We start from the raw sequence: 21,325 nt of genomic DNA, 5'->3' as shown, positions 1-21,325 counted from the left end.
TCGGCGATCGTATTGCCGAGTGTCGGTGGGATGAGAGGGAGCTCCCTCCCTCTCTCCAAAACCACTCAGATGCGGTGCTCGCTATTGAGCACCGCATCTGAGGGGTTAAACGGGTGAGATCGATACTAATATCGATCTCACCCGGCAGAGCAGGGACGCTCCCAGCCCTCAGCTGCCTCTAGCAGCTGAGAGCAGGGAGATTTGACAGCTCCCTGCTCTGTTTACTTATTCCGATGCCGCGACGTAAAAAGTCTATGGCATCGGAATAAGGCCCGTTAGTGACCGACATAGAAACACGAAGGGCCGGTCACTAACGGGTTAAAGTATTAAAGAAAACACAGACACATAAGAAAATATTTTTTTATTGAAATAAGAACTTCCCCACATAAAAAAAATACGTAAATCATCGAAGTAGTACAACAAATCTACGACCTATTTAAAACGGTCCAGCGGAACCTGCAAAACAAAAAAAAATAAATTAGTAATTTGAAAAATAAAAAATATTATACTCACCTCCAGCAGTCTTCTGCCTTCTTCCCTGCGATGCAATAGAAACTAGACATCAATGAACTTCTGAAATGTCATATATTACAAATTAAAAGGGTTTTCCCCACAAACACATGTATCCCCTATCCACAGGATAGGGGATACATGTGTGATCACTGGGGGTCCGACCACTGGGGCCCCCAGAGATGAGAACTGGGGACTGAAAGTCCCCCGAAGTGGCCAGCGGTCCATTCATTTCTAGGGACTTAGGGGACCACTATCTCCGGCAGCTCCATAGAAATTAATAAAGCAATGGTCGGGCAAGTGCACTAGTGCTCCATTCTCATGGAGCACTTCGGGGGAATTTCGGTCCCCCGATCTCATCGCTGGGAGTCCCAGTGATCAGACCCTCAGCGAACACACATGTATCCCCTATTCTGTGGATAGGGGATACATGTGGTTGTGGGAAAACCCCTTTAAAGGGGTTTTGCAATCCCTAAAAATTGATGGCCTATTCACAGGATAGGCCATCAATAGCTAATGGCTCGGGGTCCGACTCCTGCGACCCCCGCCGATCAGCTGTTTTGAAGGGGGTGTAGCGCTTGTACGAGCACTGCTTCCCCTTAGTTTTTTCATGCTCACTGTGAATCTCCGACACAGATGCAGCGGCGATTCACAGGTATTTTAGCCTGTTCTCCCAATTCACTTCAATGTTAGAAGGCTGCAATACTGTGAATTGCCACTACATCTGTGTCGAAGATTCACAGTGAACAAGAAAAAACGAAGGGGAAGCAGCGCTCGTAACGAGCGCTGCACCCCCTACAAAAATGCTGATCGGCAGGGGGTCCCGGAAGTTGGACCCCGACCCATCATCTTTTGATGGCCTATCCAGAGGATAGGTCATGAATTTTTAGGGACTGGATAACTCTTTTAACTCCATATGGAGCATCCATTTAGCAATTTTTATACTTAAAGTGTTTGGTAAACGTTTAACAAACTTCTGCCGTGTCATAGAGACATGTCAGAAGTTTGCATTTGTGGGGGTCCGAGCACTGAGACCCCCACCAATCGCTAAAACGAAGACGCTGAAGCACTCGTGTGAGCGCTCAGCTGCTTCGTGTCTGTTCTATTTACTGCTTTTTGTCTATAGGGACAGTGATCAGTTCCCTAAGGCTTGCACCCCCTTTCATTTAAGCCTGTGCTGAAGGATTCTATTTTTGTAGATAGATTAGATAGATAGATAGATAGATAGATAGATAGATAGATAGATAGATAGATAGATAGATATAGACAAAGATAAATATAAATATGTAATAGATAGACAGACAAAGATAAATATGTGATAGATAGACAGACAAAGATAAATATGAGATAGATAGATAGATGTTTAATGGAGAAGTGTGGGTATATTTTATTACCACTATTCTCCCTCTCCTGCCAGAAGTTACAGCAGTCCAGAGAGGGGGAGCTGCAAAAAGAATGTGCCTGGAGACTCAAGATTTTCTAAAACCATAAAATAATGTAATGTATTTTATAAATGCTAGTGTTCCCAGGCACTAAATAGTTTAATCTGTGTACTCACCAGTCACCCCTGTCCTGTGGCTTCGTTCTTCTCCACTCCAGCGTTCCGCTTCAGTGTGTCTGCTGCACTCTGCTCCCTGCTCCAAGCAGACTGCTGTGCAGGCAGCGTCATTGCAGGGGGGCGTGGCTGGCAACAGGGAGAGTCGGGGGCAGGGCGGGACATTGCTCAGACCGCCGGGACAGCAGTCAAAAACCGGGACTGTCCCGCCGGATTCGGGACGGTTGGGAGGTCTGATTGTATGTGAATGACATTGCAATGAATGTGGAAGAAGAGGTGTCTGGAGTCTTTTGGTTGCCCCCCACTCTCCAGCTGCATCTCCTGCCTTGTAAAAAAACAGACACAGGAAGTGTCTAGAAAGTCATCTTTGGGGTAACCTAAAGCCCTACAAAAAAGCCATAAAAATGCAAATGCAAAAATTATGCGTTCTAAAAAAAACATTTAAATCACGTTTGAGACATGTAACTTTTGCAGATTTCCGTCCGGATTTGCGGATGGAATATCTGCAGCGTATTACAGCAGCAGCAAAGTGGATGAGATTTCAAAAACCTCTTCCACAAGCTGCAGAAATTGACCTGCGGTGAGGCATTTGTTTGTCCACTAACGGACAACTGATGACCTATCCACCAGATAGGTCATCAGTATATGATCTGTGGGGGTGCGACACCTGGACCTCGCACCTATCAGCCGATCCGGCTGCCTACTGGCACCGGGTGTCATTGCACAGTATGCAACGTACGGAGCCGGAAGCAGTTGGCTCCGTACAGTGCATAGCGGCCGTGCTTCAAGACTGCAGCTCAGCTCCTATTCACTTGATTCGTTGATTCGCAAGTAGAGAAAACAAACAAACATTTCCACACTAAAATAATAATTAAAAAAACACGTCCATATTCATCTCCCCTGGCGTTTCTATAGTGATGCTTCACTCCTCCCCCATCTGTTGCTGGCCTCCTGGGATGACGTTCGTCGGCTGGTCAGATCAAACAGACAAGTGGTTGCATGTCGGCAGCACACCTCCCTGTGTAAACAGCTGAACTGCCCTGGTCACCTGTAAGTGCTATTAATGTGAGGTTAAAGTACATTTCTATCTTGTCGGCAGCATGTCTCCCTATTTACACAGGGAGATGTGTTGCCGAAAAATATAATATTTCATGCTGCATAAACGATACCATCAACTCGTTTATCGGCTGATCGTTGCCAGGGAAATGATCGGGAAAGCTAATTTCCCCGATAATTGGCCCGTGTAAAAGGGCCTTAAAGAGGTTCTGTCACCACTTTCCTATCTCCTACTTAATCTAATAGGTGCTGTGTTGTAGATTACTGTTTTTTTTAAATGTTTATTAATGACAAAGTTCTGATCATTTTTACATTTCTGATAATTTTTTGTAAAAGCCCAACTGGGCGTTTCTTCTTTTTCCACCAAGTGGGCGTTGTATAGAAAAGTGTATGACGTTGACCAATCAGCGCCATACACTTCTCTTCATTCATGCACAGCTTTATTCACAGCACAGCGTGATCTCGCGAGATCACGCTGTGACGTCACTTACTCCTGCAGTTCCTTCACTGGAGCGACAGGAGAATGACCAGACATCGCTTCCAGCCGTGCCAGGACTGCTGCTGAGGAGGATAATCATCCTGGCACGGCTGGAGGCGATGTCTGGTCATTTAAACAATAACAACAGCAGGTTGAAGCGTTTTTATTGGTGTTTTTTTATTTTATGTAATCTTGTACAGACTTTGTTCTTGTCTTTTGAACTTCTGCTCAGAAGGCTATGGCGAAAAATATCAGAAAAAAAACTCCATAACTTGAGCATGCTGCACTTGGATAACGCCACTGACCCCAAGAACGTTACAAACCAAAACACTATGTATGCAGACATTTTCATATTTCATTATAGACTTTTAACCAATATTTAGCCATTATGTTTTAGCCCCCTCCACCAAAAAAATAAAGTAATGCTTTAAAACATGTGTGTGAACCCATCCTAAATTTGGTTTTGCAAACTCAATGCTGGGATTACACGTAAACCTTTTAATTTAATCCATAGACCCACACTGATTTTCATGTCTGTTCTAATATGATCCTGTTACTTGTTTCAACATCCTACTTGTGTTAAAGAGATTAAATGAGGGAATCAGGAGGGATTTCTTATTGGAGGAAAACCACCACAGAATCTCAAGACTGCTCACAGATTCTCTGCTTCATTTGTCAATCAAACATCATCAACTGATCCTGGTGATAACCATTAATGGAGTAGAGGGCTCTCACCTGGCGGTCGAAATGCTATTTTTTGCCAAGAACCATGGGAGTGATTGTAATAAAGGAAATACAAAGTAGAAAAAAGTCCATTAAGTTTATACCAACTGTCCCATATCTTGTGATTCCAGAACCGCAGCTTTCTTTTCCACCACAGTCTCATTCACTGAGAACCTTCACTCTCTTTTGCTTGATGGTACATTTGATATACATGGAGACCAGAGGTTGGCAACCTGTGAAACGCAGACAGGTGGCGAGTAGATCGTGGACAGTCAGTACTGCAGAATAAAGATTATTCTGCAGTACTGACTGTCCGACATACCAGTTGCCATGGAGAGCAAGGTCCTATCCACACAGCGTTGACATACTGACGCTATTGCAAGTTCAGAAGTGGTCAGCCTCAGTAAGCATCATCATAGATTCTATTGAATTGAGCCGCGTGATGCCCACGGACACCCATAATAGATCTGATGGGGAGGGCGACCTCAGGCAGTGGAGGATCGCCCAAAATCTATTTAACAGACTGCTCTGCCACCGAAACATGTTAACGTGCAGAATGTCCTGTGAGAAGGTGGCAGCTTCACATTTAACATAAGGATAAAGAAAAATGACTGCTTTTGAATGATGTGATGGCATGTACAACAGAGCTGTTAATGTACTTGTAAATGTCTGCGTCATATGATCGATATATATTACCTTAACCCCTTCCCGCTTTGGCCACTTTTGACCTTCCTGACAGAGCCTCATTTTTCAAATCAGACATGTTTCACTTTATGTGGTAACAACTTCTGAATGCTTTTACCTATCCAAGTGATTCTGAGACTGTTTTCTCGTGACACATTGGACTTTATGTTAATAGAAAAAATAGCTCGATACATTCAGTATTTATTTGTGAAAAACACCAACATTTAGAGGAAAAAATTGCAAAAATGTGCATTTTCCTAAATTTAAATGTATCTGCTAGTAAGACAGGCAGTTATACCACACAAAATTGTTGCTAATTAACATCCCCCATATGTCTACTTCAGATTGGCATCGTTTTTTGAACATTCTTTTATTTTTCTATGACATCACAAGGCTTAGAACTTTAGCAGCAATTTCTCACATTTTCAAGAAAATTTCAAAAGGCTATTTTTTCAGGGACCAGTTCAGGTGTGAAGTGACTTTTAGGACCTTATATATTAGAAACCCCCAATAAGTCACCCCATTTAAAAACTGCACCCCTCAAAGTATTCAAAAAAGCATTTTAGAAAGTTTCTTAAAGGGAATGTGTTGCCAGAAAAACATGTTTTTTTTTTAAAAATTAAACATTTAGTGTGTGGGTGATTAAACATTGTTCAAATTTTTTTTATTTTTTTCACGAGTCAGCAAATAGTCAGGAAATATTATAAATTAATTCTAATTTATAATACTACCCATTTTTGGTCACTAGATGGAGCTATTCCCAAAATTGCAGCATTGCAACATTGGGTTAAAAGCCCTCGCTCTAATGAGCTCTCAGCATCCCCCCCTCCTTTATCCTGGCTAGTGCCGGGATAAACGAGGGGTTTGAACGGTGTAACCTCCTACACTGTGTGTCGCCATTTTTTGAGCTAACACACAGTGTAGTAGGTTTACATACAGTAGTAAACACACACAAACACGAACATACATTGAAATCTCTTACCTGCTCCTGCCGCCGCGGCTCCCTCCGGCCCGTCCGCTCCGTTTGCTGCCGCTGGTCCAAGTGCACAAATCCGGAAGCCGCGACCGGAAGTAGTAATATTACTGTCCGGCCGCGACTTCCGGTCCACAGGAAAATGGCGCCGGACGGCGCCAATTTCGAATTGGACTGTGTGGGAGCGGCGCATGCGCAGTTCCCACACAGACGCCGTACACTGAAGTCAATGGGACGGGAGCCGTTCGCAGTCCCTATGGGACTGTGGCTGCCGTATTCCATGTCTGTATGTGTCGTTAATCGACACAGACAGAAATGGAACAAAAAATGGCAGCCCCCATAGGGAAGAAAAAGTGTAAAAATAAGAAAAAGTAAAACACAAACACACAAATAAATATAAACGTTTTTAATAAAGCACTAACATCTTGAACATATGAAAATTTTTTTGGGTGATGACACTGTTCCTTTAAAGAGGCTCTGTCACCAGATTTTGCAACCCCTATCTCGTATTGCAGCAGATCGGCGCTGCAATGTAGATTACAGTAACGGTTTTTTTATTTAAAACAAGCATTTTTGGCCAAGTTATAAGCATTTTTATATTTATGCAAATGAGGCTTTCTTAAGTACAACTGGGCGTGTATTATGTGTGTACATCTGGGCGTTTTTACTTCTTTTACTAGCTGGGCGTTGTGACTAGGAGTTTATGATGCTGACGAATCAGCATCATCCACTTCTCTTCGTTAACACCCAGCTTCTGGCAGTGCACAGACACACAGCGTGTTCTCGAGAGATCACGCTGTGACGTCACTTCCTGCCCCAGGTCCTGCATCGTGTCGGACGAGCGAGGACACATCGGCACCAGGCGACAGAGGCCATGCGAAGTTGAGGCCTAATTTGGCGATTTACAAAGAATTGGTTCACAATTGCAGAGGCTCTGATGTGAAATAATAAAAAGAAACCCCTGAGAAGTGACCCCATTTTGTAAACTACACCTCTCAAGGCATTTAAGGGGTGTAGTAGGCATTTCACCCCACAGGTCTTTTCCATAAATGATTGTGCTGCAGATGGTGCAAAGTAAAAATTTAAATTTTTCCCTAGATATGCCATTCAGTGGCAAATATGTCGTGCCCAGCTTATGCCACTGGAGACACACACCTCAAAAATTGTTAAAAGGGTTCTCCCGGGTATGGCGATGACATATACGTGAAAGTAAACAGCTATATGGGCACCTCGTAGGGTTCAGAAGGGAGGTAGCGCCTTTTGGAGCGTGGATTTTGCTTGATAGCAGATTTGCTTGGAATTTTACTGGTATTTTAGTTTATAATGTGGGGGTACGTGTAATCTGTGCTGAGTAGATCAGGGGCATAGTCAGGTGGTATAATAATAGGGTAAAAAAAACAATAAAATGATCCATAGATGTTGTTACGCTGTGAAGCAATCCTTTCTGCACAGGCCGGTGTTGCACTGATAAATGGCGTCTTTATTTATCCCCCTTTTGGTCCACACTCCGCACCTTTGCAGTTTGGGGAATTTTGTGGGGCAGTGTTGTCCTAGTATAATACGGGCACCCTCGCTTCCAGCAGATATGTTTGGGTCCTCCCCTTCCCGGTTCCCTAATTATAGGGCCTTGATAAATCGCCTCTTGAAAACAGAAGAAATGTTCTCCTCGGGCCGGCACAAACGTCTATTTTTTTTTTATATCCTGACTTATTGGAGCCTTAACTAATTTATTTTGTCATAGACGTAGTTGTATGAGGGCTGATTTTTTGCGGGACGAGAAGTAGTTATTAATGGTACCATTTTGGGGTACATGCGACTTTTTGATCAGAATATTTTGAACAGAATATTTTTATAGTTCAGGCCGTTACAGACGCAGCAAAATATGTATGTTTTTGTTTTATTTTTCAATAATAAAGGACTTGATAAAAAAAACAATCGCCCTTTTTCCCTTTACTTGAAACATTTATTTTACTTTTAACAACTTATGTTTACACTTTTCTTTTGAAAGGTCCAACTGTCCGATTCTTTTTCTAATATATTGCACTACCTACGTATAGGTAGCAACTGCGCTATTGGTTCCGTCAAGACAACGGAACCGTCACAACGGTGACCAGCGGAAACCATTAACAACGTTTCTGCCACCATTGAGATCAATGGTGAGGGAAACGGAAGCTGGTTTCCGTTTGCCTTTCCGTTGAGGGGTAAACCCGACGGAAACCTCAGACAGAACCCCTGAAGGGAAGGGCAACGCTGATGTGAACAAGCCCAAATCTGTGTTTATGTCAGGTAAGCTGCTGGGACATCACAAAGTGGTTTTAAAGGCTTTGTAAACCCTTGAAAGTAATTTATTTTTGAAATAAAAATGTCAGTCAGTGTGTTTTAGGCAACTTTATAATTAGATTTTATTAAAAAAATGTTTTACCTTTTGAGATACAGCTGCTTTGTATTCTGTATATAGAGCAGCTGTATCTAGCGCTGAGACCTGAATCGGTCAGGTCTGTTAATGATCACATCTAAGCTCATAACTTACATGTGATCGATTACAGGAGCATCCTGCGTGTCAGAGACACACAGGACCCGCTGACAGTGAACTCATGTCCGCGGGACTGACGGATTCAGGTCTTAGCGCACGATACAGCTGCTCTGTATACAGAATACGGAACAGCTGTATCTCAAAAAGTAAAAATAATTTTTAATAAAAAACTATTTAGAAAGTTGCACCAAACACACTTATAGACCTTGGTATTTTAAAAAAAACGCCTTTCAAAAGGTTTACATAGCCTTTAAGTCAGGCAAGCTGCTGTGACATCACAAAAAGCGTTTCAGTCAGGTAAACTGCGAAGAGCCGGCGTAGATTTCTGATATAATTTCCAGTATGTTGTGAAGTAAATTATAGTCAATTTGACAGGCCACATCCCTTTCAATAAGCATCACTCAGTCGAGAAAATGGCATTAGCGGCGCAAATGCATGCACTTTTTCTGCGCAAATTGCTACTTTTGACAGATTTGAGACTTTTCTACGCCAGAAGATTGGTGGAGAAGTTGATAAATTCCACCCATAGTATCAGGTAACATCTCAGGTGAGGGGAAGGGGGGGGGGGGGGGGGTGAGTCCAGACAAGACCTCCAATCCAATTTCCAGTCAAATCCAATCAAGTTGGGGCAATTCTTCAGTTATGAGACATCGGGGCACATTCAATATGCAACGTTTTTTTGCTGATCACAATATCGATCAAGCTCCCGCCACTTTTTTTTAGAACCTATGAAACGGTCGGTTTTGTGAGGAAAAGGGGACGTGGCTTGATTTACCAAAAAGTTTTGTGTATAAAAGTATTGTGACCTATGCCAGGTAATGCCCACGCTGTAGTTACATAATGGCGGACCGCGGCGCCCCATTTTTTTTTTTTGTCACACAAGTTTTCTTTAAAATAAACAATAATAAAGGTTTCCTCACTATAATTACTTGGAAACAACAAAATACCAGGCAAACCTCACTCCTTCCATGGGATCTTCAAACACTGCCTGCCATAGTAATAATGGCACTGCATTCTCTGAGGTTACGTGGTTTTTCACGCCACACTTAACTAAACATTTCGCAAGATTCGCGCACACACACCCAACGTGATTCGGTCCAGAAGCCAATGCGCTGTCTCCACCCCCATGCGGGTGTATCACAACCACCGCTCAACCAAACCCGACACAACACAGCGGAAATGCCCTCCCTCATCGAACTTTTGTTAGTCTTTTCCTATAGTCAACCGGATTCCTCTCAGAAATAGAACGTAAACCAATAAGCTTTAAGCGATAGCAAAAATGACCAATCACGATGCAGAGGGGGCGGGTCCAGAAGCCAAAGAGTGTGGTTAGGCAGAGAGGTGGGACATAGAGGGAGGCGTGTCGTGGGAGGGTCAGAATGTCCGAAGGACAGGACAGTGATCCAATCGTGTTTGTGTTTTGTGTCGGAGGCGGTGCTCTGATTGGGTGGTGCCTGAGCGCTTGTGAGTAGCGTTAGCTGTTGGGTTAGGTTGTGCCCGGGCAGGTAAAGAGACCTGAGAATTGTAGACTTTGGTAGGGAGGACGGAGCCACCACCGCCTCTCAGGTAAGTTAATGGCGTTTACATTCTGTTCGTTCTGTATCCCCCCCCCCCCCACGCTCACCAGGGAGGACAGATATATCACCTAGAAGGGGAGCAACGCACTTCTCTACTAAGGTTTCCCATCATTATCACGTGATGTGACCTGAGCTGGCTGTGCCCGGGCAGTGGGCGAGTCTGCAGGGCACTGTGTGACTACTAAGTGTCATGTCAAGTGTGTCGCAGCCAATAATATTAACATGGATGATATGTTTTCATATTCATAGTAAGTTGGCAAAGAGTATAACTCTTGGTCTGTTGGCCTTGTTACCCCTGACTTTGAGTGCCACCATTTTAAGTGGGCACACTACAGATGCCATTGGTGGTGCATTGTGATTGGTAATATCTATTTTACTGTATGGGTTGGCACCACAGATCTTTATGGATGGCATCCATAGGAATGTGTTGTGGCACTGAGATGCAATGGCCTCCAAATATTTTAACTGGCTAAAACTTTTGGGTGGCACAGTACCGTCATGCAATAGATGCCCTACACTAGAAAGCCTAATAGTCATATTGACTGTGACTGTTGTGCAGGATTTACATTGATTTCTCCAAACTCATCTCCGCCGTACTGGAAATGCACCACCTAAAATAAGGCAAGTGAAAACGTAGTGGAAAACCCCGGTGCCAGCGCTGGGGCGCACCTGCCATCTTGTATATAGCGTATCAACGTGCAGTGATTGTGAGAGATCTCCTAAGAGAACGTGTAAATCCAGATGTCACCCGCCCGGCTAAAACTATTTATCTACAGGACTCCCCAATGACTAATTATAACAGCAAACGCCAGTTTTCCCTGGAAATTTCCTTTAAAGTGGGTTTCCTGCCTTAAAAAGGACCATTCTGCTTTAGTAAATACTTGTATTTCCCATGAAATAACTATTCTGGAACATATCTACTTGGAGATCTCTGTTGTGCCATTACTCTGTTATTCCTGTTAGAAATTTATGATTAAATTGAGAACTGGGTGTTAACCTTCTTGTCAAAGGGGTGTGTCCCTACAGTCTCACTCTGATAGCACTGATTGGACAGTGTCAGTCTGTGTAGGGACACGCCCCCAACTGGTAACACCCAGGTGTCAACTTATTCATAAACTTCTAGGAGGAATAACAGAGGATCGGCACAATGTGGAGTTCTAAGAAAAGATGCTCCAGAATTGTTATTCTTTAAGTTATGCAACTTTTTAACATTTTGTATTTTAATTCCTCGCTATTTTCAGGAGTTAGGCTTCCTGTCAGTGAATATAGTTGCTAAAATAAAACCCCAACAGTCTTAATACAGAGAAGTTTAGGCGTTTCTTATGTAGTAGTTCGGGGCATTATTTGCCCACCCTGTCATGATAAGGACATGCCTGTGGCACTTGAGTAGGTGATCCCTGCCAGTCCATGATGCTCCTCTAATCGCTTGTTCCAAGAATTCTCATGACCGTGGCACATGTGACTTCAATAATAAAAAAGTGACTGTGTCTGCCATGTGTCAATCTGGGCATTGCCCGGCACGCGTTGCTCTGTATTTCGCACTTTGTGTTTTTAATATGAACACGTTTAAGAGGGATGTGGTTTATTTGCTTTCTGCTGAATGTGCCTTCTACTTTACTGTAAAACCGCTTTTTATGCAAATCTGTAAATGTAACTAAAATAACAGGACTGGATGTACTCACACCTTATAAAAATGCCCGTCAGTGTAAAGTCCTTGGTATGTCCTCTGTCGTGTTGTTGGGGTAGAGACAGGACACACGTAGTGACCCCTGCCCAGACGATTTGCAGTAAAACCACATGCTGACATGGTTTCCGTGCTGATCGTCACCGCACCTCAACCGGACTGGGGCTGCTATGTCTGTCCCAGCTCCTTTTTTGTTATTTTTTTTTTTATATGAATCTGAGTGACTACCAATATGACCTCTCCATCAGTGGTTGTCACTTTCCTAGACTGCTGAAGGCAAGTCCATCTACCTATACAGTCACATCGGATTAAGGGCTTATTCAGACGAGCGTATTATACGTCCGTGTGCGGTCTGTTAAAAAGCAAACCGGACAGCACACGGACCCATGCAGTGGCGGACACAGACTGCAAAAGGCCCCTGTGCAGATAATGTGCCAGGGCCCCCCCGCCCCCCCCCCCCCCCAATACCGACAAAGTTACCTAAACATATATATGCATATAAAAATAAACCTTACTAATAAAAATTATGAAGGAAGATTTATATTGTACATTTTATTACCAGTTTAGAACACAAGTAACACATTTTTTTCCGGGTTAAATTCTTATCTAAACTAAGTCCCTAAATGTGGGCAAAGAAAATGAAAAACCTATACTCACCTCCTCCGGCGCCTCCGTTCCCCCTCCGCAGCCCCTATCCCTTTCTGTGTTTACAAAGCTGCTGTGGTGACGCGCGGTCGATGGCACATGACCGCTGCAGCCAATCAATGCCCTCAACAGCGATTTGCTGTGGAACTACTGTCCTCAGCAGCACACCAATGAGGATATCTACAGAGGGGGCTGTATGGCGCTATCTACAAAGGGGGCTGTATGGCGTTATCTACAGGGGGGACTGTATGGCGCTATCTACAGGGGGGGGCTGTATGGCGCTATCTACAGGGGGGGCTGTATGGCGTTATCTACAGGGGGGGCTGTATGGCGTTATCTACAGAGGGGGCTGTATGGCGTTATCTACAGAGGGGGCTGTATGGCGTTATCTACAGGGGGGACTGTATGGCGTTATCTACAGGGGGGACTGTATGGCGTTATCTACAGGGGGAGGGCTGTATGGCGTTATCTACAGGGGGGCTGTATGATGTTATCCACAGGGGGGGACTGTATGGCGTTATCTACAGGGGGGACTGTATGGCGTTATCTACAGGGGGGACTGTATGGCGTTATCTACAGGGGGGACTGTATGGCGTTATCTACAGGGGGGACTGTATGGCGTTATCTACAGGGGGGTCTGTATGGCGTTATCTACAGGGGGGACTGTATGGCGTTATCTACAGGGGGAGGGCTGTATGGCGTTATCTACAGGGGGGCTGTATGATGTTATCCACAGGGGGGGACTGTATGGCGTTATCTACAGGGGGGACTGTATGGCGTTATCTACAGGGGGAGGGCTGTATGGCGTTATCTACAGGGGGGCTGTATGATGTTATCCACAGGGGGGGACTGTATGGCGTTATCTACAGGGGGGACTGTATGGCGTTATCTACAGGGGGGACTGTATGGCGTTATCTACAGGGGGGACTGTATGGCGTTATCTACAGGGGGGACTGTATGGCGTTATCTACAGGGGGGTCTGTATGGCGTTATCTACAGGGGGGACTGTATGGCGTTATCTACAGGGGGGACTGTATGGCGTTATCTACAGGGGGGACTGTATGGCGTTATCTACAGGGGGGTCTGTATGGCGTTATCTACAGGGGGGACTGTATGGCGTTATCTACAGGGGGGACTGTATGGCGTTATCTACAGGGGGGGTTGTATGGCGTTATCTACAGGGGGGCTGTATGGCGTTATCTACAGGGGGGCTGTATGACGTTATCTACAGGGGGGCTGTATGGCGTTATCTACAGGGGGGACTGTATGGTGTTATCTACAGGGGGGGGGTCTGTATAGCTTTCCCTACAGGGGGGTCTGTATGGCGTTATCTACAGGGGGTCTGTATGGGGTTCCCTACAGGGGGGGTCTGTAGGGAACGCCATACAGCCCCCCTGTAGGGAACTCCATACAGCCCCCCCCCCTGTAGGGACCGCCATACAGCCCCCCTGTAGGGAACGCCATACAGCCCCCCCTGTAGGGACCACCATACAGCCCCCCTGTAGGGAACGCTATACAGCCCCCCCTGTAGGGAACGCCATACAGCCCCAACCCCCCCAAAAAATGCGACCTACAGTGTGAAAAGACAAAAGACATGTATCCCCTCTCCTCAGGATATACACAGGACAGGGGATACATGTGTGATCGCTGGCAGCGATAGGGAGAACGGGGGACTGAAAGTCCCCTGAAGTTCTCCATGACTAACCTCTGACTTCCGGCGTCTGTGTCGGCAGCTCAAGAAAAATGAAAGGAGCGCTGGTCACGCATGCGCACAAGCGCGACCGGCGCTCCATTAATTTCTACGGAGCTGCCGACACAGACCCCGGAAGTCCGAGGTTTGTGATGGAGAACTTCAGGGGACTTTCAGTCCCCCGTTCTCCCTATCGCTGCCAGCGATCACACATGTATCCCCTGTCCTGTGTATATCCTGTGGAGAGGGGATACATGTCTTATGTTTAATGGCAGAGCGGGGAGATACCTCCCTGCTCTGCCGTAGTGTTCAGTGGTGTTGCGCTGTAGCAGCCATAGCGGCAGCTAGCGGAGCCTCCGGCCATGGTGGGGGCCCGTGCCGGCGGGCGACACGGGCCCCCTCATGCCGCGGGCCCCGTAGCAGCCGCTACGGCTGCTATAGCGGTAGTTACGCCACTATGTTAGGGGGAGTTCACACTGAGTTTTTTTACGCGAAAACCATGGCAAAAAACGTCAGAAAGTGCCTCCTATTGAAAACCATAAAAAACGCCTGCGGGAAAAAGAAGCGTTAGGCTATGTTCACACAGAGTATTTTGCAGGAGGAATATCTGCCTCAAAGTTCCGTTTGGAAGTTTGAGGCAGATTTTCCTCTGCCTGCACGCCGATTCTTGCGGCGTTTTTGGCCCGCGGCCATTGACCGCTGCGGGCATAAAACACCGCGAAATACGCTTTCTCTGCCTCCCATTGAAGTCAATGGGAGGTCAGAGGTGTAAACACCCGAAGATAGGGCATGTCACTTCTTTTTCCCGCGAGGCAGTTTTACTGCTCGCGGGAAAAAGACGCCGACGCCTCCCATTGAAATCAATGGGAGGCATTTTCTGTCAGTTTTTGACGAGTTTTGCGACGCGGTTTCCGCGTCAAAAAACTCGTCAAAATACTCAGTGTAAACATAGCCTAATGCCCTTTCTTCGGACGTTTCTGTCTCCAACTTCCCATTGACAACAATGGCAGGCAGAAAATGCATTTTTTGCTGCGTTTTTCTGCCCACGGCCCGAAGGCCGAAAAACGTCACCAAAAAACGCAACAAAAACGCGGGAAGTGTTCAAAATATGCCTCAAAATTCCGGAAGGAATTATGAGGCAGATTTTTCTACCTAAAAACTTTTCCCTTCTCAAATGAACTTTTTTATTTGATGTACATCATGTACCTGTCCTCTGCAGTCTGCACGTCCTCCGCCCGTCCTATGGGATGCTAGTACTCCGGCAGTCCTGACTTTACTCCGGCAGTCCTTGGCTCCTGACTGTACTGTCCTCCGCCCTAAGTCTCGCGTCGGTCGTTTAGCTCCGCCCCCTGTCCTCTCCCCTGCCTGAGCGCTCCTCCTACCATGTCCTCTTCCACTGTGTGTGGGAGGACTATCAGTGGAGTGCACAGTGTGCAGTGAATATCACCGTGCCCCCGGACACCCCCCCCCCCCCCCCCCCGTGGCTGTCACCGGGCCCCCCCCCCGGATGCCTAGTGTAATGTTAGTGACTCGTGATGTTCGTGACTCGTGATGCTACTACTAGGCATGAGGGGGCCCGTGCCTCCAGGCCTGGCAGTGGCATATAATGTAATGTGCCTGACTGTCAGGGCGACACGGGCCCCCCCATGCCCCGGGCCCTGCTACTGTGGTAGTTACGCCACTGGCTCGCAGCTACTGTCCACGGGCCTCTGTCTCAGTCCTCAGCATCGCGCAGCTGAGAACTGAGTCGGCCAGCAGAGGAACGGGCCCCCTTCCCACGCGGGGCCCTTGTGCAGCTGCACCGGCTGCACATGCGGTATGTCCGCCCCTGGACCCATGTAATTCAATGGGGCTGTTCACACGGCCGTTGTTTTAAAGTGTAGCTAAATGTTTGACAAATTTCTGACGTGTCATAGTGACATGTCAGAAGTTTGGATTGGTGGGGGTCCGAGCATGGAGACCCCCACCAATCACTAGAACGAAGCAGCTGAAGGTCTCGTGTGAGCGCTCAGCCGCTTCGTGTCTGTTCGGCTGTTTCCGGATATAAATGTATCTGTGTACGGACTCAATAGAAAGGCTATGAGCCGGACTCCGATACATCGGCTTTCCAGAAAAAGCCGAACAGACACGAAGCGGCTGAGCGCCCACACGAACACTTCAGCTGCTTCGTTCTATTGATTGGTGGGGGTCTCAGTGCTCGGACCCCCACCAATCCAAACTTCTGACATGTCACTATGACATGTCAGAAGTTTGCCAAACGTTTAGCTACACTTTAACGGATCGTGTGAAGGGCCCGTGAGAAAATAGGACATGTCCTATTTTTGTCTGTTTTCACAGATCCCTCAATAGACTCAAGTCTGTTAAGGATTCGTGAATACGGGTCCCGCACGGGTTTAGTTTTCCACGTCCATGTTTACACTCGTTCTGAATAAGCCCTAAGAGATATATCTACAAATCTAGACCGGTATTCTGTACAGTATTTTTGGAGTTTAAAGGGGTTGTCTAGGATTAGAAAAATATGGCTGCTTTCTTTCCAAGAAACAGCACCACACCTGTCCATGGGTTTTGTGTGGTATTGCAGCTCAGCCACATTCACTTTAATAGAGATTAGCTGCAATACCAGACACAGCCCATGGACAGGTGTGGTGCTATTTCCTGGAAGAAAGCGGCCATGTTTTTCCAATCCTGTACAACCCCTTTAAGAGCAGGTCCATAACACCAAAGAGGTACAAATCTTTCCATTATACTTTTTTTGGTGTTTGTTTTACTCTTGGTTTTGTCTTAGCAATACTAGTGCAACATACTGACCAAAATACTTAAAGGTGAATGAGGCCTTATTGTTGCAATATTGATTCCTCACCCGTATAAGGTCTCATGCACACGACCGAAATTTTCATCCGCAATTACAGTTAAGTAATTGCCGATAAAAATACTGATCCATTAATTTCTTTGGGCCACGGACATCTTCCCGTATATTTACCCGCAAAAAATAGGACGTCATACATTTTTTGCATTTTACGGACCATGCTCCTATACTTTTTAATTTGATCGTGGCCCGCAAATGCAGGTGATAGGCCTCGGCCCGTATGTGCCGTAATCACAGAACGTACACACGGCTATGTCCGTGTGTGCACAGGGCCGAAGATTGGAAGAATGTGAGGGTACAGTATGGTCGCATAGCAGCCTATAAGTGATGTATTACAGACTGGTAGTATGGCTCCTCTACCACTTTTACTATTTGCACCCTGCAGTGATTTGAAAGCAAAGTGTGTTCATAAGCTAAGGAACAAAATGAAACCAGGTATTTGAATTTTCTGCAAACTTGTATAGAAAAGCCATAAATCACTTCAAGACATCTTTTCTACAACCTGTGGTACATGTCCACAAGAACCTTCCAAGATGAGACACAAGGTCATTGTCTCTTAAAGAGGCTCCGTCCCCACATTATAAGTGGCCTATATTGTACATGATGTGATCGGCGCTGTAATGTAGATAACAGCAGTGTTTTTTATTTATTTAGAAAAACGATCATTTTTGACAGTTATGACCTATATTAGCTTTATGCTAATGAGTTTCTCAATGGACAACTGGGCGTGTTTTACTATATGGCCAAGTGGGAGTTGTACAGAGGAGTGTATGACGCTGACCAATCAGTGACCAATCAGTGTCATACACTTCTCTCCATTCATATACACAGCACTTAGCGATATAGCTAGATCACTATGTGCAGTCACATAAACGCACTATAACGCTACTCATGTGACATGATAATGAATATACATTACCTCCAGCCAGGATCCTGACCACTTCTGTAGCGTCTCTGTGATTTACAGCATAGCAGGCGTAGTCTCGCGAGATTACGCTGTAAACTGTCATTCACAGTGAGATTTCGCTGTGCTGTGCTGTAAATCACACAGACGCTACAGAAGTGGTCAGGAGAATGAATAAACATTACGTCCTGGCTGGAGGTAATGTATATTCACTATGATGTAGGTGAGAAAAATGAAAATGCGGCACTCACCCGTATTTCTTCTGAACTTTAATGTAGCATCTTGGCAAAGATAAAAAGCGTTACAGGGAGAACAGCAAGTTGTAGGTTACAGCCTGTTTCGCGCTGAGACCGCGCTTCTTCTGACCTAAAACTTGGCCCACTTGGTCAGAAAGTAAAACACGCCCAGTTGTCCATTAAAGAGGCTCTGTCACCAGATTTTGCAACCCCTATCTCCTATTGCAGCAGATCGGCGCTGCAACGTAGATAAGAGTAACGTTTTTGTTTTTTTAAAAACGAGCATTTTTGGCTAAGTTATGACCATTTTTGTATTTATGCAAATGAGGCTTGCAAAAGTCCAAGTGGGTGTGTATAAAAGTAAAAGTCCAAGTGGGCGTGTATTATGTGCGTACATCGGGGCGTTTTTACTACTTTTACTAGCTGTGCGTTCTGACGAGAAGTATCATCCACTTCTCTTCAGAACGCCCAGCTTCTGGCAGTGCAGACACAGCGTGTTCTCGAGAGATCACGCTGTGACGTCACTCACTTCCTGTCCCAGGTCCTGCATCGTGTCAGCCACATTGGCACCAGAGGCTACAGTTGATTCTGCAGCAGCATCAGCGTTTGCAGGTAAGTAGCTACATCGACTTACCTGCAAACGCCGATGCTGCTGCAGAATCAACTGTAGCCTCTGGTGCCGATGTGTCCTCGCTCGTCCGACACGATGCAGGACCTGGGGCAGGAAGTGAGTGACGTCACAGCGTGATCTCTCGAGAACACGCTGTGTGTCTGCACTGCCAGAAGCTGGGCGTTCTGAAGAGAAGTGGATGATACTTTTCGTCAGAACGCCCAGCTAGTAAAAGAAGTAAAAACGCCCAGATGTACGCACATAATACACGCCCAGTTGGACTTTAACTTTAAACACGCCCAGTTGTACTTTAGAAAGCCTCATTTGCATAAATATAAAAATGGTCATAACTTGGCCAAAAATGCTCGTTTAAAAAAAACCAAAAAAAAACGTTACTCTTATCTACATTGCAGCGCCGATCTGCTGCAATAGCAGATAGGGGTTGCAAAATCTGGTGACAGAGCCTCTTTAAGAAACTCATTAGCATAAAGCTAAAATAGATCATAACTCCGTCAAAAATGAACGTTTTTCTAAATAAAAAAACACTGCTGTGATCTACATTACAGCGCCGATCACATCATGTACAATATAGGCCTCTTATAATGTGTTGACGGAGCCTCTTTAATGCACTTCGGTTCAGTTCACACGTAGCGTAAATACTTCAATTTCCCACAACGGATTTCGTTGCAGGAAAATCCGCAGCATAATACGGTAGCAGCAAAGTGGATGAGATTTGAACAAATCTCATCCACACGCTGCGTAAATGCTGAGCGGATAAAATGCTCAGAAATTGACGTGATGCGGTTTTTTAATCTGCAGCGTGTTTAATTTTTACGTAAAAGCTTCTTATTTGTTGCAAGATTTCCCCCTTTGAATTCAATGGGGAGGTAAATCCCACAACAAATAACAGGTGTTTCGTTCTTTTGTGGCGAAATCGCAGCGATTCCACCGCAAGAAATGCAACTCAGAAAAGTATCTGAAGTATGTGTTTCTTCGTCCAGGAGGGCCTCCTGGAATGGCGTCTTATACCATGTGACCACTGCAGCCAATCACAGGCCGCAGCGGTAACATAGGATGAAACGTCATCCCAGGGCTGCAGAGCTTCAGGCCGTTGGATGGACGTATTGCCATGGTAATTCGCCATAGGTTTCCGTTTGCATCACCATTGACTTCAATGGTGACGGTTCCGGTGCAAATGTTTTCCGTTTGTCTCAGTTGTGCAAGGGTTCCGTCGATTTGACAGAATCAATAGCGCAGTCGACTAAGGTATTTATTCCGTCAAAACGACGAAGCCCTTGCACAACTGAGACAAACGCACACTATTTGCACTGGATCCGTCACCATTGAAATCAAGGGTGATGCAAATGGAAACCTATGGTTTCCGTTTGTTTCAGTTAGGTTGCCGTTCTGGCGGGAAGCTCTGACGGAAAGCCAGAACGGGACCCTGACGCAGATGTGAACGAAGCCTAAGGGAAGGCAAGCGTAACATAACTGCCCCAAAACCGCAAACCGTGAACTGTTCCTAAAAGGGGCTACCAGTTTTATGTGCTGCTTGCGTGGCTCTTTCCATAACCCCAGTAGACTTCAATGCAAAGGGTCATGCACAATCACGGCCACCTCAAAGCATATGGAGAATACGTCTGGAAATCGGTGAACAGGGGTTGGTGGACCCCGATTCTCCTGAATACCCCTTTAGGCCTAATTCACACGAGCGTTGCGCATCTCGGACGTGAAAAACGGCTGTTTTTCACGTCCGAGGTGCATCCGTGCTCTGCGGGACGCGATATCACGCATCCCCCATAGACTAAAGTCTATGGAGGGAGGCATGAAATGTGAAAAAATAGGACATGTCCTATTTTCTCTCGGACCCTTCACACAGTCCCTTGAAACAACGGCCGTGTGAACGGCCACTTTGAATTCTATAGGTCCGTGTGACAGCCGTTGTTTCAATGGCTGTCACACGAACGTTTAACACGTTCGTGTGATTAAGGCCTTAGGCCTAGTTCACACTACGTTTTTTTTTTTTTTTTGTTTTTTTTTGCAGGCAGAAAAATGTGCCTCAAAATTCCTGAAATAATTTTGCGGCATATTTTGACCTGCCTGAACTCTCTTTGCCGTATTTTTCAGCCGCCGCCATTCAGCGCCGTGGGCAATAAACCGCCACGAAAACAGCTTTCTGTTCCTTCCATTGATGATGATGGGATGTCCAGAGGTTGAAACCCCTGTAGAAAGAGCATGTCAGCTTTTTTTTTTTTTTTTTTTTTTTTTTTTTTTTTTTTTCCGCTCGTGGGAAATAACCCGCCTCCGCCTCTGCCTCCCTTTCAAATCAATGGGAGGCGATTTCGGATGTTTTTTGGTGCGGTTTCTGCGTTAAAAACAGCACCAAAAAACTCTGTGTGAACTAGGCCTGCAAAAGAACCTATCATGTCTAACATACAGTCCAATCTGTGGCCATCACGGTAAAAGAACAGGGGGAGCTGAGCAGACTAAAATCTAGTTGTGTGTGAAAAGATTCGGAATAATCTGTAATTTATTATTTAAATCCTTTCTGACTCTTCGCTAATGAGTCCAGTGGGCGGTCCTGCTTAGTGACTCGTATAC

At 45.6% G+C, this 21,325-nt stretch overlaps 1 protein-coding gene across 6 annotated transcripts in view; it reads left to right on the top strand.

Moving 5' to 3' along the window:
- Window positions 1-9,933: 9,933 nt before the first annotated feature.
- NUMB (NUMB endocytic adaptor protein) overlaps window positions 9,934-21,325 on the top strand; it is a 109,926-nt gene continuing 98,534 nt past the window's right edge. For 2 of the 6 annotated variants that reach the window (XM_075844545.1, XM_075844543.1), the window contains exon 1: window positions 9,937-10,078. The gene's annotated coding sequence lies outside the window, so the exon portion shown is untranslated. Of the gene's footprint in view, window positions 10,079-21,325 lie in introns of all 6 variants that reach the window. The other 4 variants (XM_075844550.1, XM_075844546.1, XM_075844548.1 and 1 more) reach the window with 4 other exon arrangements.

Source organism: Rhinoderma darwinii, chromosome 12 (assembly GCF_050947455.1).
Source record: "Rhinoderma darwinii isolate aRhiDar2 chromosome 12, aRhiDar2.hap1, whole genome shotgun sequence".
Lineage (NCBI taxonomy): Eukaryota > Metazoa > Chordata > Amphibia > Anura > Rhinodermatidae > Rhinoderma > Rhinoderma darwinii.
This window is presented reverse-complemented; position numbering and strand designations above follow the sequence as displayed.